Source organism: Perognathus longimembris, chromosome 11, assembly GCF_023159225.1.
Source record: "Perognathus longimembris pacificus isolate PPM17 chromosome 11, ASM2315922v1, whole genome shotgun sequence".
Classification (NCBI taxonomy): domain Eukaryota; kingdom Metazoa; phylum Chordata; class Mammalia; order Rodentia; family Heteromyidae; genus Perognathus; species Perognathus longimembris.
In genome coordinates this window covers 24,853,422-24,867,639 of record NC_063171.1, presented here as the reverse complement: position 1 = coordinate 24,867,639, position 14,218 = coordinate 24,853,422, and the positions used below count along the sequence as shown (strand labels likewise).

The 14,218-nt window shown below is 35.7% G+C and overlaps 1 protein-coding gene across 2 annotated transcripts in view; it reads left to right on the top strand.

Moving 5' to 3' along the window:
• The window catches only part of Pappa2 (pappalysin 2), a 233,811-nt gene that overhangs the window by 119,442 nt on the left and 100,151 nt on the right, over positions 1–14,218 (top strand). The window lies entirely within an intron of this gene.

Below are 14,218 nucleotides of genomic sequence, written 5' to 3'. Positions count from 1 at the left end.
TCATTAATGATAGTCACAGCATACCCCTCTGTGGAGAACTGATGGACACTGTCACAAAGGAAAGAACAATGGTTGGTACTAACGCATTCCTTATTTTATTCTTGAGATAGTAATGTTGCTTGAACCTAGGTTATAACAGGATAGAGATGTGTATTATAAATTCTAGAGCAATCACAAGAAGGCACATAGACATGAATAACTGTAGATTAAAAGTCAAAAAGAAGAAAATAACTTGATGCATCTACAAGAATTAAGAAAGAGAGGGGCTGGGGATATAGCCTAGTGGCAAGAGTGCCTGCCTCGGATACACGAGGCCCTAGGTTTGATTCCCCAGTACCACATATACAGAAAACGGCCAGAAGCGGCGCTGTGGCTCAAGTGGCAGAGTGCTAGCCTTGAGCGGGAAGAAGCCAAGGACAGTGCTTAGGCCCTGAGTCCAAGGCCCAGGACTGGCAAAAAAAAAAAAAAAAAAAAAAAGAAAGAGAAACTATAATTTAGAAGATTTACTTATATGTTATTTTGAGATCATACTTCAAGTATAAAACATATAGATTGAAAGTAAAAGAGAAAGTTGCATATCCTATAAAATGCAAGAATAAGAAAGTTGATATAATATCAGATAAAATGAACTTCAGAGTAGCCAGAGATAAAGAGGGATGTTTAATAATGGGGCACTGTCAATTTATCAAAAGATATGACAATCTTTTTATAACTTTAGGGCACCTGAATTAAAATTTAAATAGAACAGAAAAAGAGTAAGAATTTGTATCAGATGATTTTTTAAATCACACATCTCTTAGTATCAAATATAACCACTAGACAAAAAGAAAATGGGACAAACATATATGATATCTAAATCAGTATCAAATATGTTGATCTAATTAACAAATTTAGAAATATTATGCTAAACCACAGAGAAGTATATATAACACGTTAAACCAAGGTAGGACATACACTATAACAAAAAGCAAGTTTCAATAAATTTATGATGATTGAAATTATATGGGATATTTTCTTCTGATATCAAGAATACTAAATTAAAAATGAATAACAAGATATCTAGCAATTATTTATTTGTATAACTAGGAGAATCATTTCTAAATAATCTATAGGCCAAAGATTTTGTCATGGAAATAAAGCATTTTGAACTGAAAGATAATGAAATAGATAAAAATTGGTAGACTAAAATTTGAAAAATACTTACAAGGAAAGACATTTAAAAATGTTTCTACATTACATAAGAAGAAGATGTAAAACTAAGAGTTACCTTATTATCTAATTAAGAAAATACCAAATTAAAACAGCACAGTACAGCATAAGTCAGTGAAACAGAAAACACTCCAACATTTACTACTAAATCATTAATGGATACTTTCTCAGGCAACGTAAGCCATACAGTTAGACTTTTAATTTTACACTCGATTAAGAAGTCAAACATAAAAGATGAAACAATTAACAATTCATTACCTCTTAGCTAATATCTGGAAAAGGAAAGTAACCACCTGAAAAGTACTTCAAGCGACACACAAAGATTTTGAAAACATAGCTCTACTTTTAAACATCTGCCAATAAGAGATATGATTAAGGAAAATATATTTACAGTAGCAATCAAAATGGAAAAAACATGAATAAACGTAAAGGAATCGAAAGCTGCATATAAAAATATGCTGCTGGAAGTCACAATGAAAGCTTGAATAATTGAAAGCTCAAACTATGGGCTGGGGATATGGCCTAGTGGCAAGAGTGCCTGCCTCATATACATGAGGCCCTGGGTTAGATTCCCCCGCACCACATATACAGAAAATGGCCAGAAGTGGCGCTGTGGCTCAAGTGGCAGAGTGCTAACCTTGAGCAAAAGGAAGCCAGGGACAGTGCTCAGGCCCTGAGTCCAAGCCCCAGGACTGGCCACAAAAAAAAAAAAAAAAAAAAAAAAAAGCTCAAACTATCACATATAGAAAGAAATCTCATTAAGATTCGTTGTATTCATAAACTGCTTTGTTACATATCAACTCCTTTTACAACTACTTAAAGATAATTTAAAAAATAAGTTTAATAAAGGAAGATATCTGACATATGTCACATGAATTTTTTTCTCCCAACTCTTTAAACATTATATGGTCCTAATAAAAATCCTAACAGGATTTTAAGAATTACAAAATTGATTTTGATATTTTTGTGCTGATTACAAAAGGATGACTACTGGAGGTCTGATCTTGTCAAGTATGAAAATATATCATAAAATTACAGTGATTAAAACATAACTATTACCAGGTCACTCAATGGAAAAGGGAGGTGCAGAAATACACTCTCAAAGCAGACAAATATGAATATATTGACTTCAACTGTAACTTAATAATTTCAAGAAAATTAGCTTAGTTTCTACTGCCACTTGTAGTTACATATAGTTATTTTATGTATATTTATAAATATAGAGGGCACAAAACGATTTCTCTTATTAAACATAGTTTACGTTTTTAGAGATAAGTACAGTATAGCATTCTTTTATGTAACTTGTTAGAAATTTATGGTTGTTTTCACTTTGTTATATAGGCAAATGATTAGAATTTGCTAAGAGCAAAGAGATCTTACTTTCAATTTATGGAAGTTTTGGCTTTCAAATTTTAGCCTTTCAAATTGTTGAAATTTGGGTTTGTTATAGCATAACATATAGACTCACTTATAAACCAATCATAAGCCAATTTTTTAACACTAAAGTATCTTCTTTTTTTGATAATTTATATTACATACAATCCTGGACAGTATTGTTTTATAATTCCCTATTGTGTTCTACTGGTCTTTTCTTCTTGTTCCTTACACTAACTGATTATAATATATGTATAGTTATACATATATACATATGCATATATACTGATTACATTGTATATATTGAGGCACTGATTATATTATTATAAATTTCATTATATAGATGAATTTGGTAGAACATGCCTGCCTTTCCTTTTCACATGTCTTTTTTCAAAATAAAGCAGTTCATTATTCATGAACACTCATTTTACCCATATCTCTTAAAATAGGCCTTCAGCCATTTCTTCTGCCTCTTGAAAAACATACATGTGTGCTGAACATAACTACTTGATTTTCAACAGTTGGTATGATCCTGTGATTTTTCTTCTCCTTTGATCCATCATCGTGTTTTGTGAGAGCTTTCTTTTTAGATATCAATCAATGATTTTCCTCATGGTGCAACTTAGATGTGTGCTGTATTTCTTGTTTTAAATATAATATTGATTTATAGAAGAATCTTCTATTTGGGACTTTTACACTTGTGTTTGTAAGTGGCATTTATCAGTGTATTAATGTCCTGAATATTCAGATATTTATATCTAATAAAGTTTATTGGGCAATTTTCCTTTTTTTGGTTTTCTGAAACATTTGTATAAAGATTATGTAGCCAGCCACTTGTAATCCTACCTACTCAGGAGGCTGACATCTGAAGATTGTGGCTTGAAGCCAGCTGGGGCAGCAAAGTCCTTGAGATCCTTATCTCTAATAAACTATTCAGGAAAAGCCTGAAGTGGGACTGTGGCTTAACTGGTAGAGGGATGGCCTTGAGCACAAAGAGACTTAGAGACCTTGCCGCGGCCCTGAGTTTCAAGCACCAGGACAAAGAAAAAAAGTATTATCTGCTCCTTCAAAATTTGGCAGAATTTGTGTGTAAAAACAATTGTTTCTAAACTTGATGTAATATTTATAGTTACTACTAAATTTTCTTTGATCTTTATTAGTACATTCATTTTCTATTACTTTTTAAAAAGTTATACTAAGTGAAGTGAGCCAGACCCAAAGAAAGATGGACTATATGGTCTCCCTTATAGGGAATAACTAGCACAGGTCTAGGCAAGTCACAGCAGAGGATCACAGGAGCCCAATAGCTATACCCTTATGAACACATAAGATAATGCTAAGTGAAATGAACTCCATGTTATGGAAATGATTGTTATATCACAGTTGTAACTACTTTCAACGTGCCATATGTAACTGTAGCCTCTATTATTGATGATATTCCTGTATCACCTTCCTGTGGTCGTACCTACACTATCTCTGTATCTTATCTGAGTATATTGAAAACCGGGTATACTGGTATTAGAACCAGGAAATTGGAAGGGAATACCAAAATCGAGAGACACAGGGTAAAAAAAAGACAAACAACTACAAAAGCAATACTTACGAACTGTTTGGTGAAAATGAACTGAACAACTGAACAACTTATGGGGGGAAGGGGGAAGGGAAAGGGAGAGGGGGAGGGGGGGAATGAGGGACGAGGTAACAAACAGTATAAGAAATGTATCCAATGCCTAATGTATGAAACTGTAACCTCTCTGTAATTCAGCTTGATAATAAATATATATATAAAATAAATAAAAGTTAGACAGAAAAAAATGTTTAGATTATTACATACTTCTAGAAAGTTACTAATTTGCTCAATCTATTCAAATTTATTGCTGACAGTTGTTCCTTTCGTACTTTTGTTACTTTCTAATTCCAGGTACAGTTATCACTTCATTATAGAGTATGTTTTTCAACTATTTTTTCTCTAGATTGCACATGAGATTTGACTAGTGCATTCAAAGAATTTTTTGTTTTTCTCATATTTCTTTTGGTCCTACTTGTTCTCTATTTCATTGATTTCTATCCTGATCTTTCTTATTTTTTTCTTGATTCTCTCTATTTACATTGATGTTCTTATTTTAGCCTCTTGTGTTGAATACTTTGCTGATTTATTTTTTCTTCTCCTTAAGTTTTTCCTTTTAAATACTATTTAAATTTAAATTAAATTAAACTTAATTTAAATTTTGATTTAATAAAATTTAACAAATTTTGACATATAAGGGTTTTATTATCAGTTGGTTCTACAGAATGAGTAATTTTACTTATAATTCCTTTTTGAAATCTTGGATTTTAAATATCATTTTGCTTGTGTCTAGCATTGATTTTTTTTTCAAATCATAGTAGTATTTTTATTATGCTAGCTAAGACATTATTAAAGGCTAGTTTTTTTCCTGCCTTTGGTGCTATACTTTCTTAGAAGCAGATAAATTGTGAGTCTTTATTCATTCAAGAATTAATGACCAGTCCATAATAAAAATGTGCACTGCATTGGCTCATCAAAAACTCTCTACTGCTCTTACTATTTCTTCCCATCTATATATTGTTTATTTCCTCAAATAAACTCAAAATTCTTTCATTCATTCCTCAAATTCTTTATTTGTGTTCCATGATCATTTGTTTTCTTCATTTTCCTCCTCATATTATCTCTTCATTTTTGAATTTGATGTAGTATTTTTGATACATACTTCTGCCTCACCTTCTGAATTGCCACAATTGCAGGTATAACCAGGAAATATTTCAATATATTTATATATTGTAACATAATTATCATAATCAACCATATGCAAGTGCTTTCTTATATTTTCCAACATTGAATTATAAAAATGGAACATTCAGTTTAATTTAAAATTCATATATGTGGTATATGGTATTTAGTTTAAATGTATCCATACAATATGTATAAATATTAAACATTTAGTGGTTTTTAGATTATCAAATTTAGGCAGATATTGTCCATTGGACTTTTCTTTTAGCCTGGTAACTTATTTATTTGTTCTTTAACAATTCAGATGTAAATCACTTGCTTAGAGGTGGCTTATACCTCATAGGAGGCTGCCTACCTTTTCATAATTTGGCAAAATAAAATAAAATAAAATGCATGTATGAAAGGCATTAAGTCTGCTTTGGCTTATTGTTTATAGGAAAGTTTATAAGGCCCTTTATGTGAAGATTTTTCTGGCAATATGAGCTCTTTGAATTTTCAATCTACTTTAGAGATGGAACGATAAAATAGGTGGGTTAGAAATTGCCAAGCTCGGGTCGCCTCCCCTGGCACGGGGGGTCAGGCTCTACTCTACTCTAATCGCTCCCTTTCTCACCCTCTCCCCTGGTCACCCGACCTGCAGGTCAGGCCAGAGTGGAGTGGGGGGCTCAGGAAAGACCTCAGGTGCAGAAGTGGCCTTATGAGATCGCTTATCCTCCCTCCTTACCCTTGAAGGAAGCCAGGTGTACTCAGAGTCTCGGAGACAGCTTCAAGAGCAAATCTGATTTAATAAGGGAGTGGCTAACAGTTGATATAGTAGGGGTGATGAGAAAAGGGGTGATTGACCAAGAGCTGGAGATAGGCTGGCGAGCTTGTCATAAGACCCCCTCATGAGCTAACGTCACCTGGATGGCACCACCCCAGGGGCAAAGCACATGGGCCAGCAAGAAAGTTGGGGGGCTGGTTGCAAAGCCAGTTCTTCTGGTTCCGGACCAAGAGAATTGTGGCCTACTTCCGCATTCCCCCAGGGCTGGGGGAAGGGCAGCGTCTCGGGAGCGCTCTCCTCTGCCCTTCCCCTTCAAGGCCAAAACTGAACCCCAACAAGAAATGAGAAAAATATATGCATTCAGAAAAACAAAATTTTAATTTCTGCTTTTATCATTAGTCAGTCAAGTAACCTTTATACAAATCATATAATCTCCCTAGGAATCAGTTTTCTTTTTAATTTTCTTTCAAACGAGATGTTTATACTACATGATTCCTTCCAGGTTTTCACTAAGATTTAAGCTTGGCAGTAAATTTTAAAAAGAAGATGATAAACAAATGCAAGGAGTATCAGAAGTAAAGTTTTAAGAGTACCAATTGCTAAGGAGAAAAACAATGCTGTCTTTTGATACCTTCAAAGACATGTTTCTTTTTATTTAGTTATTTCTTTTCAAAGTGATGTACAGATTTGTTATAGGGTTTTGCTTTTGTTTTTGTTTCTTTTTGCCAGTCCTGGGCTTGGACTCAGAGCCTAAACTTTGTCTCTGGCTTCTTTTTGCTCAAGGCTAGCACTCTACTGCTTGAGCCACAGCGCCACTTCTGGCTTTTTTTCTGTATATGTGGTGTGAGGAATCAAACCCAGGGCTTCGTGCATGCTACGCAAGCATTCTACCACTAAGCCATAGTTTCAGCCCGAGGGTTAGAGTTTTATACATAAGAAGTTAAAGTTTCATACATAAGGCAGTGAGTACTTAACCTCCTTCTTCATTTTCCCCCACCTTCCCCCCTGATCAAATCCCTCCCCCACCCCCAGCCCTGGTTCCTGGTTGTACAGTAGAATATCATCTTGTAAGCATTGCTATTGCATTGGTTCAAGTTTTACCCTTTGTCTCCTCATTTTAATGTTCCCCTTCCATTCCCTAGTTCCGATAAACATATATACAATACCCAGGGCACCAAAATCAGTTACAATGAGAACAAGGGTAAAAACAATAGAGACGAACAAAGAAAAAGGCATAATTTCACATCGTACATTGAAAATAACAACAACAGTGATAAACCACTTACTTCCATAACTTGCAGTTCATTTAGGTTAGCATCATTTTGTGTGTTGATATGTACACAGCTATTGAGCTATTATGATCATCTGAGAGGACTATACTAGACATGCACTAATTATTACCAAAGAGGGAAACCATAGAATCCATGTTTCTTTGGGTCTGCCTTGCTTCACTTGGTATAATTTTTTTCCTAGTCTTTCCATTTCCTTATGAATGGGGCAATGCCATTCTTTCTGATAGAAGCATATTGTGTATATGTACCACATTTTCTTGATCCATTCCTTTACTGAGGAGCATCTGGGTTGGTTCCATATTTTAGCAATGTTTAATTGTGCTGTGATGAACATGGTGTGGTAGCTTTAGTGTGGTCTTGCCTGTGATCCTTTGAGTAAATGCCCAAAGGTGGGGTTGCTGGGCCATAAGGGAGCACTATGTTTAGCCTTCTGAGGAACTTCTACACTGCTTTCCAGAGTGGTTGAACAAGTTTACACTCCCACCAACTGTGTAGTAGAGTTCCCTTTTGGTCTCATCCCCTCAAGCATATGTTGTGATTAGTTTTCTTTATAAGGGTCGTTTTCACTAGGGTAAGGTAATCTCAATGTTGTTTTGATTGGCATTTCTTTTATGACCAGGGATGTTAAGCATTTTTTCATGTGCCTCTTGGCCATTCTCATTTCTTCTTCAGAGAGCAAAGACACCTTTCTTAATATATGGTTGTCACCACAAAGTCTGCTACTACTACAGGATCACAGTTGCACTAATGCAAGGTCTGCATTTTAGCAAGATTCTTAGGCAATTTGGATGTGTGTTCTAGTTTGAGAAACACTGCTTCATAAGACCATTAACTTAGCATTCACAAGAGTAATTAGTATTCAGGATAGTGAAAAATTATTTCAGATGCATCAAGTGAATTTTTAGTTTTATTGGGCAGAAATATTCCTATGATAAATTGGAGATATTTTTTATAGTCATGACTGACATTTCTAAAAAAGTCCTTGGCTTCCAAAGAAAAATCTTTTGTTAGAGATATTAACATTTGTGAATCCCCACTATCTCTGGTGATTTTGCAAAAAAGCAAAATTGTCTATGTGTGTAACTTCCTTTTCCATCAGAGAAAAGCCTAGCACTCTAAAAAGAATGCCATTGCCAGTGACTGAGCAATCAGTTCCCAGAGGGTAAAGCACTAATTTTCCTTCTTCTAATATGATTGCCACTAATGTGCATGCTTAATTTTATATTGATTTCATGTGGAAGCTTTTGCCAGTCCTTAATATGGACATTTCACAGACACTGAATTCACTAATGAATGAAAAAGTGGCATTTCCCATGCAGGATGGACATTTGCCATTGTCTTCTTGGTTATGCATTCTTATGTTGAAGATTACCTTCTCCAGCTATAGTCCATAACAAAGTTTCTCATTTTTTTCAAGTTTTATCTCAAAAAGGGGGCTTCCTAGGACCCAGGGTCTGAGATGAAGTTTATTGAAAACTTGCAGTACTGTTCACATGTGTGAGGAAGTGGGAAAGAGGCCTATATAGTAGTTCTCTAGGGAGCTAGGATGACCTTAGAGTTGTCTTACCTTGTACCATCCCCCTGCCGCCACCATAAAACACTGGGCAAGGGCTGCCCATCTCCCCCCACTCCCAACTCCTGGGAAGTGGCATAATCTTTCACAAGGAGAACAGTTTTTCTTGAAGCACAGCTTTCAGCAAGACTTGGCTGTGTGCCAAGTGCCACAGTCATGAAATACAGAATGTGGTGTTGGTACACTACAGTATCCACTAGAGATATGGTCTCTGAACTCTCTCACCCACTTCCTACATCACATAAGCTCTTTCAAAAATCTCTGTAGACTCTTGATGTCTAAAATCACAAGTGAGAAAGTATACTTATAAGAACCTGAGCTTGTGACCTGATTGTTTCAAGCCTCTTCTATGGATTAGCCAAATCATACATATTTTTATTATCTGCCCCTACATTGTGGTAACCATAAACTCATGGAGTTCATTGACTTCCTTGTACTATAAAAGAATAATACAGGAAAATAATCTGGTCTTTGATCAATGGTAGGCCAGAGACTCTGATTTGGGAAAGAAGGTGAATAAGACTTGAGACCTAGCTCCACTTCCACCTACATCTTCAAACCCGCAAATAACCCAGATGATTTTCACAAAGTTTGGGTGCCATATACTTTCCCTATGTCTAGTAACTTTGGAACTTAGGTAAGACCTTCCAGAACCTTAGAAGTCAATCTCCACTTTGGGAACATTTCTAAAATCTAAAAAAGTAACAATATTACTAGGTTGTGACATATACAATTTTTATTTACCGAAAAAATATATGGTTGAACCAATAGTACAAGTATTATTATTCTAATTCTTGATGACTCTAATTGGACTATGTGTGCCTTTCAAAAGTCGCTCTCAGCTCTTTAAAACTGCATAAAACTTTCATGGCTGAGTGTTTAACTGACTTTTTTTGAGCAGGAGGAGGAGAGAGATCTCATATACCAACAAATTTTCTAAAGAATCAGTTTTCCTGCTCATCTCAAATTAAATATACTAGTGCCATCAAACAACAATAAAGAGATAGAGATATTACAATAGGAAAATTCAGCTTTCTCTCTTGGATTTACTTAGGGGAAACTCACTTTGGCTTTCAGAATCTTTGTTCAGACTCCTCTATAATAAAATCTATGTGTCCCAAAGATAGTAAAGTTAAAAAATCTCCAGTAGGAATCAAACTCCACTGAGCTTGGTAGAGGAAGCTCCCGCAAAGCATGAAATCAATCCCCCAATGCAAACAGAAGGTAGGTTCTGCCTTCCTTAGCCAAGGCTTCCCTTTCCCTCTGGAATCAGGAAGTGCCATAGTGAGCAAAAATAGAAAGATACAGAAAAACAACAACCCAAGAACTAACCAAAAACATTTTAAAACCTCAGAGAAGATTTTTGTCAAGTTTGTGGTGTAGTTTCAGGGTCTGCTATCCAGTGACCCCCACAAAGGATGACCTGGAACTTTTAATGCTTGGTTTGGGTAAATATTCAGTGTGTCAGTGCCCAGCAGGCCAGCTGGAGAGGGATTTCTTAAGCCCAAACAGTTCTGGCTTAGAGAGACTTTTTTTTTATTTCTTACTCTTCACCAGTGGCCAGTAATCAAACTGGGTTCTTAGTGGGTAGTCTTTGAATGAAAAAGCAACTGAATGAATAGCTGGATCTTCCCAAATCTCTGTCAATATCTATCTATCTATCTATCTATCTATCTATCTATCTATCTATCTATCTATCTATCTATCTACCTATCTATCTATCTATCTATCTTCCATCTGTCTACATTCCTATCTAGCTACCTAGCATACCTATAATCTGTTTAACTTTATTATCAAGATCTAGCTATATCAGTCCTATATTTTTAAATCTCTATCACTTAGTTGATAAAGATCAATCATCTGTTTCTATCATAATCTATTTACCTACCTATCTCCCTATCATATCTCTCCTTTATATTTTTCTTTGTTTCAAATAACTTTGTGATAGATTCATTAACTTTATTTTACTGACACTCTATCTTGAAACCATTCCTTAGACTTCAGATTCATTTGCTGTTTTGAAAGTTCTTGTCTCCTTTTTGTTATCCAATCATAGTTTCTCTTCTCTGTGGACATGTTCAAAATAGTTTTTATAATGTTCACAAATGCAATATCCTTGCTAAAACAAAGAAGAAAATATTTTACACAAAGCAAATGTTCTTTCTGATTGCCCATCCATTAGTATTTTTCTCAAGAAGAGTGTTTAGAGCACATCTCAGGTCTGAGTAGACCCTGGGATGTTTGGGTGAGCTTTATCCTAAACAGGACCTCTGTAGCTGAGGCACACACGTTATGTGCCATTCCTGAGTGGCCCACGTGACATAGATGTAAAGAGATTCCACTTGCCAAATGTTCTGGCCAAGCTACATCTTGGCTTTCACATCTAAGAACATGAAATTCATTCTTCCACATATAGTAAAAATAGTTTGGGCATATGTGTGTGTGTGTGTGTGTGTGTACCACATAATATATATTATATAATATGTTACATACCATATGTTATGTAGTACATAATACATTAAAATAATGTATTAGAATATATTAAATATAAGTATATAGTTATTTCCTCAATATTTAAAACATTTTCAGTAAGAAATAAACTTTCGATTTTACTAACCATTAGATAAGTAGTTTCTCTAGTTCTCAACTGTCAAGAAGAACCTCAAGACCAAACAAGAAAAAAGGATTTCTCAGATTTATCTAGCTAATAAATATTCATTTGAGAATCAAACTCAGAGTTATTCTCTCTCTAGACAGTGAATTTTCAGATTCCTTTAACCCCTACTAGGATTCATAATGTGCATATGGGCAGATTTCCATGAGTCTCAGTTTGAGTTGCCAAAAGCTAGTGAGACAATTTTCCTCTTCTTCTACTACTTCTTGTTATTTCATGGGACATGCTTGGGTTCAAGTGAGAATGAAACTGGACTCCTTTATCCTCATTCCACTGGGCTTGTTTGATGTAGTAATTCTACTTTTGCTTTGCTCCTGACAGCTTAGTGTCATTCCTAATTTTGAGAATAAATCTGAGTTTTTCCCAGTGTTACATGGATGTCATATTCTTAGAAATCATACAATCAAGGCTCCATCTCCCATTTACTTGATCAAATACACATGTGCCTTTTTTTTTTGTGTAGCTGATTTTTCTCTGCCCCTGGGTACTTTGCAAGCCTCACCTATATTATTCCTACTGAAGCTTTAGCCTATAAAAATCTCTCCCCACAAATCATGGCACAGAGAAACAACCATTGACCATATTAAGGTGATTTGGTATTCAAAGAGGCCAAGAACAAAGGAGATTATTACTAGGAGATGGAGACTGTGTTGGAAGGATTGGGCATGGTCTCTCAGCAAGAGACGCTCTCCCTTCTACTAACTAGTTTTGAGTAAGTTATATCTATTTTGGAACCCAACAGAATGTACAGAGATTGAATTCTCCCATTAGACATGAATATTTCCTACCCTTTAGGTCTGAGACCTACTGAGGTAAAGCCACAAGTTATTTGTTTGGATGTTGTGTGTTCCTGTCTCAGGAAATGACCCCAGATTTCTTCCAGTGCTCATGTCTCTTTTGTGGTATATGGAAAGGAAGAGGTTATGAGAGTTCCCTAGGGGCTTTGATGCCATTTGCTGCTGGGGTCGACAGCTGTGAGCTGGGCTCTTGGTTTCCTGAGTATTCATTTCATGTTCAGCCCTCACTCAGACAGACACAGAGAACTTCATATTAATGCTATAATCTATGTGTCTGGAAGTCTCTTCAGTTTTGAAGGAATATTTATGACTTCAAAAGGGAGAAATGGAAGGCACAGGGTGAAGACACTGTAAAAAGCAAGTGTGTCTGGTTTTTCCCTCAAAGAAGGAAGAGAAGAAGAGAAAGCTGTATTGCTCTGACCACCCAAATCATAAAAACACCCTAATTAAGCCAGCAGTGTAATGGACACTATAAACCCAATGCCAAGACTCAGGAAACACCAGTCAGTGGGCAAGAAAGAATACTTGTTAAAGTAGAAAACATGTTTTACTCTCCTGCTGCCCACTTGCAAAGTAGTCCCTGCCATTGGAAGTCAGATCCTGCTTTTATACCAAGAACATATTTCATGTGGCCATATTCGCCCTTAGAACCTGATAAAGAGTCAGAGAAATACACATAGAGTTTCTAAGAATATAGCACCCATGTAGCCTCAGGAAAAGTTGGAGTTATGTTCAACAGAAATTTGAAGTACCAGTAATTCAACTATCAGGAATACTCCATCAAGTAAATACAGCGTGGAAAAATAAGGTCTGGACTCCTAACAGTGGCATGTAGGGGGAAAAAGGCTTTATTTTATCCATGAGTCTCATTAGTTTTATTTTCTACTGATGAATTTCCATGGCGAAATGTTTGTAGTTTACATTGAAACTTTGTTATAGTATTAATCAGCCTAACCATGTAGAGTACTCCTTATAAACAACTGAATTTTTCTATGCCTCTATGTTGATTTATTTACCAGTCAGGCATAGGAAATCTTGGGATACCAGGAAAACATGAAATAAATAAGCAGTTTGACAGGGTTTTAATCTCAGAACCAAAGAATTCTGCAACTGTCTTCCATCTATGTTATAGTTTGTGTTAAATGAGATGTTCTGAGAAAAATTGGGGGCCAGAAAAGGTATAGAGAGAGATGGAGAAGGATAACTAGCTATGGCTGTTCACAACAACTTGGCTTGTTAACTTAGATGTTGGCTTGGTAATTGTCTTGTCCACTTCTCTCACTTGAATGGAAAGAAGTATTGATGAGCTCAGTGGTAGCTTATTGTCTCCAGCAATGTTCTTTCTGAGTGATTATTTTGAGAAGTTTAAAGAGTGACAAGTCCAACTGACATAAACAGTTGTGGTAAGCAGCTTCAGAAAAAAATAGAACCACAGTAGCTGAAAATTATCTTCTTTCCATTCCATCTCAGTGTTTGATGCTACTTTGGTTACTTTTCTATGCCTATACTGTGAACATGCGCATGTGCGTGTGTGTGTGTGTGTGTGTGTGTGTGTGTGTGTGTGTGTGATATTGTATATATTTGTAAAGGAGAAGGAAATTAGGCACTGGTATCTCATGCCTGTAATCCTAAATCCTAGCTATAAAGAAGTTGAGGATTGAGACTGAGGATTGAGGTTTGAAGCCAACCCAGGAAGAAAAGTCCTTTCTCCAATTAGCTACCAAAAACCTTGAAGTGGAGTTATGACTCAGGTGGTAAAGCAATAGCCTCGAGGCCTTGAATCAAAA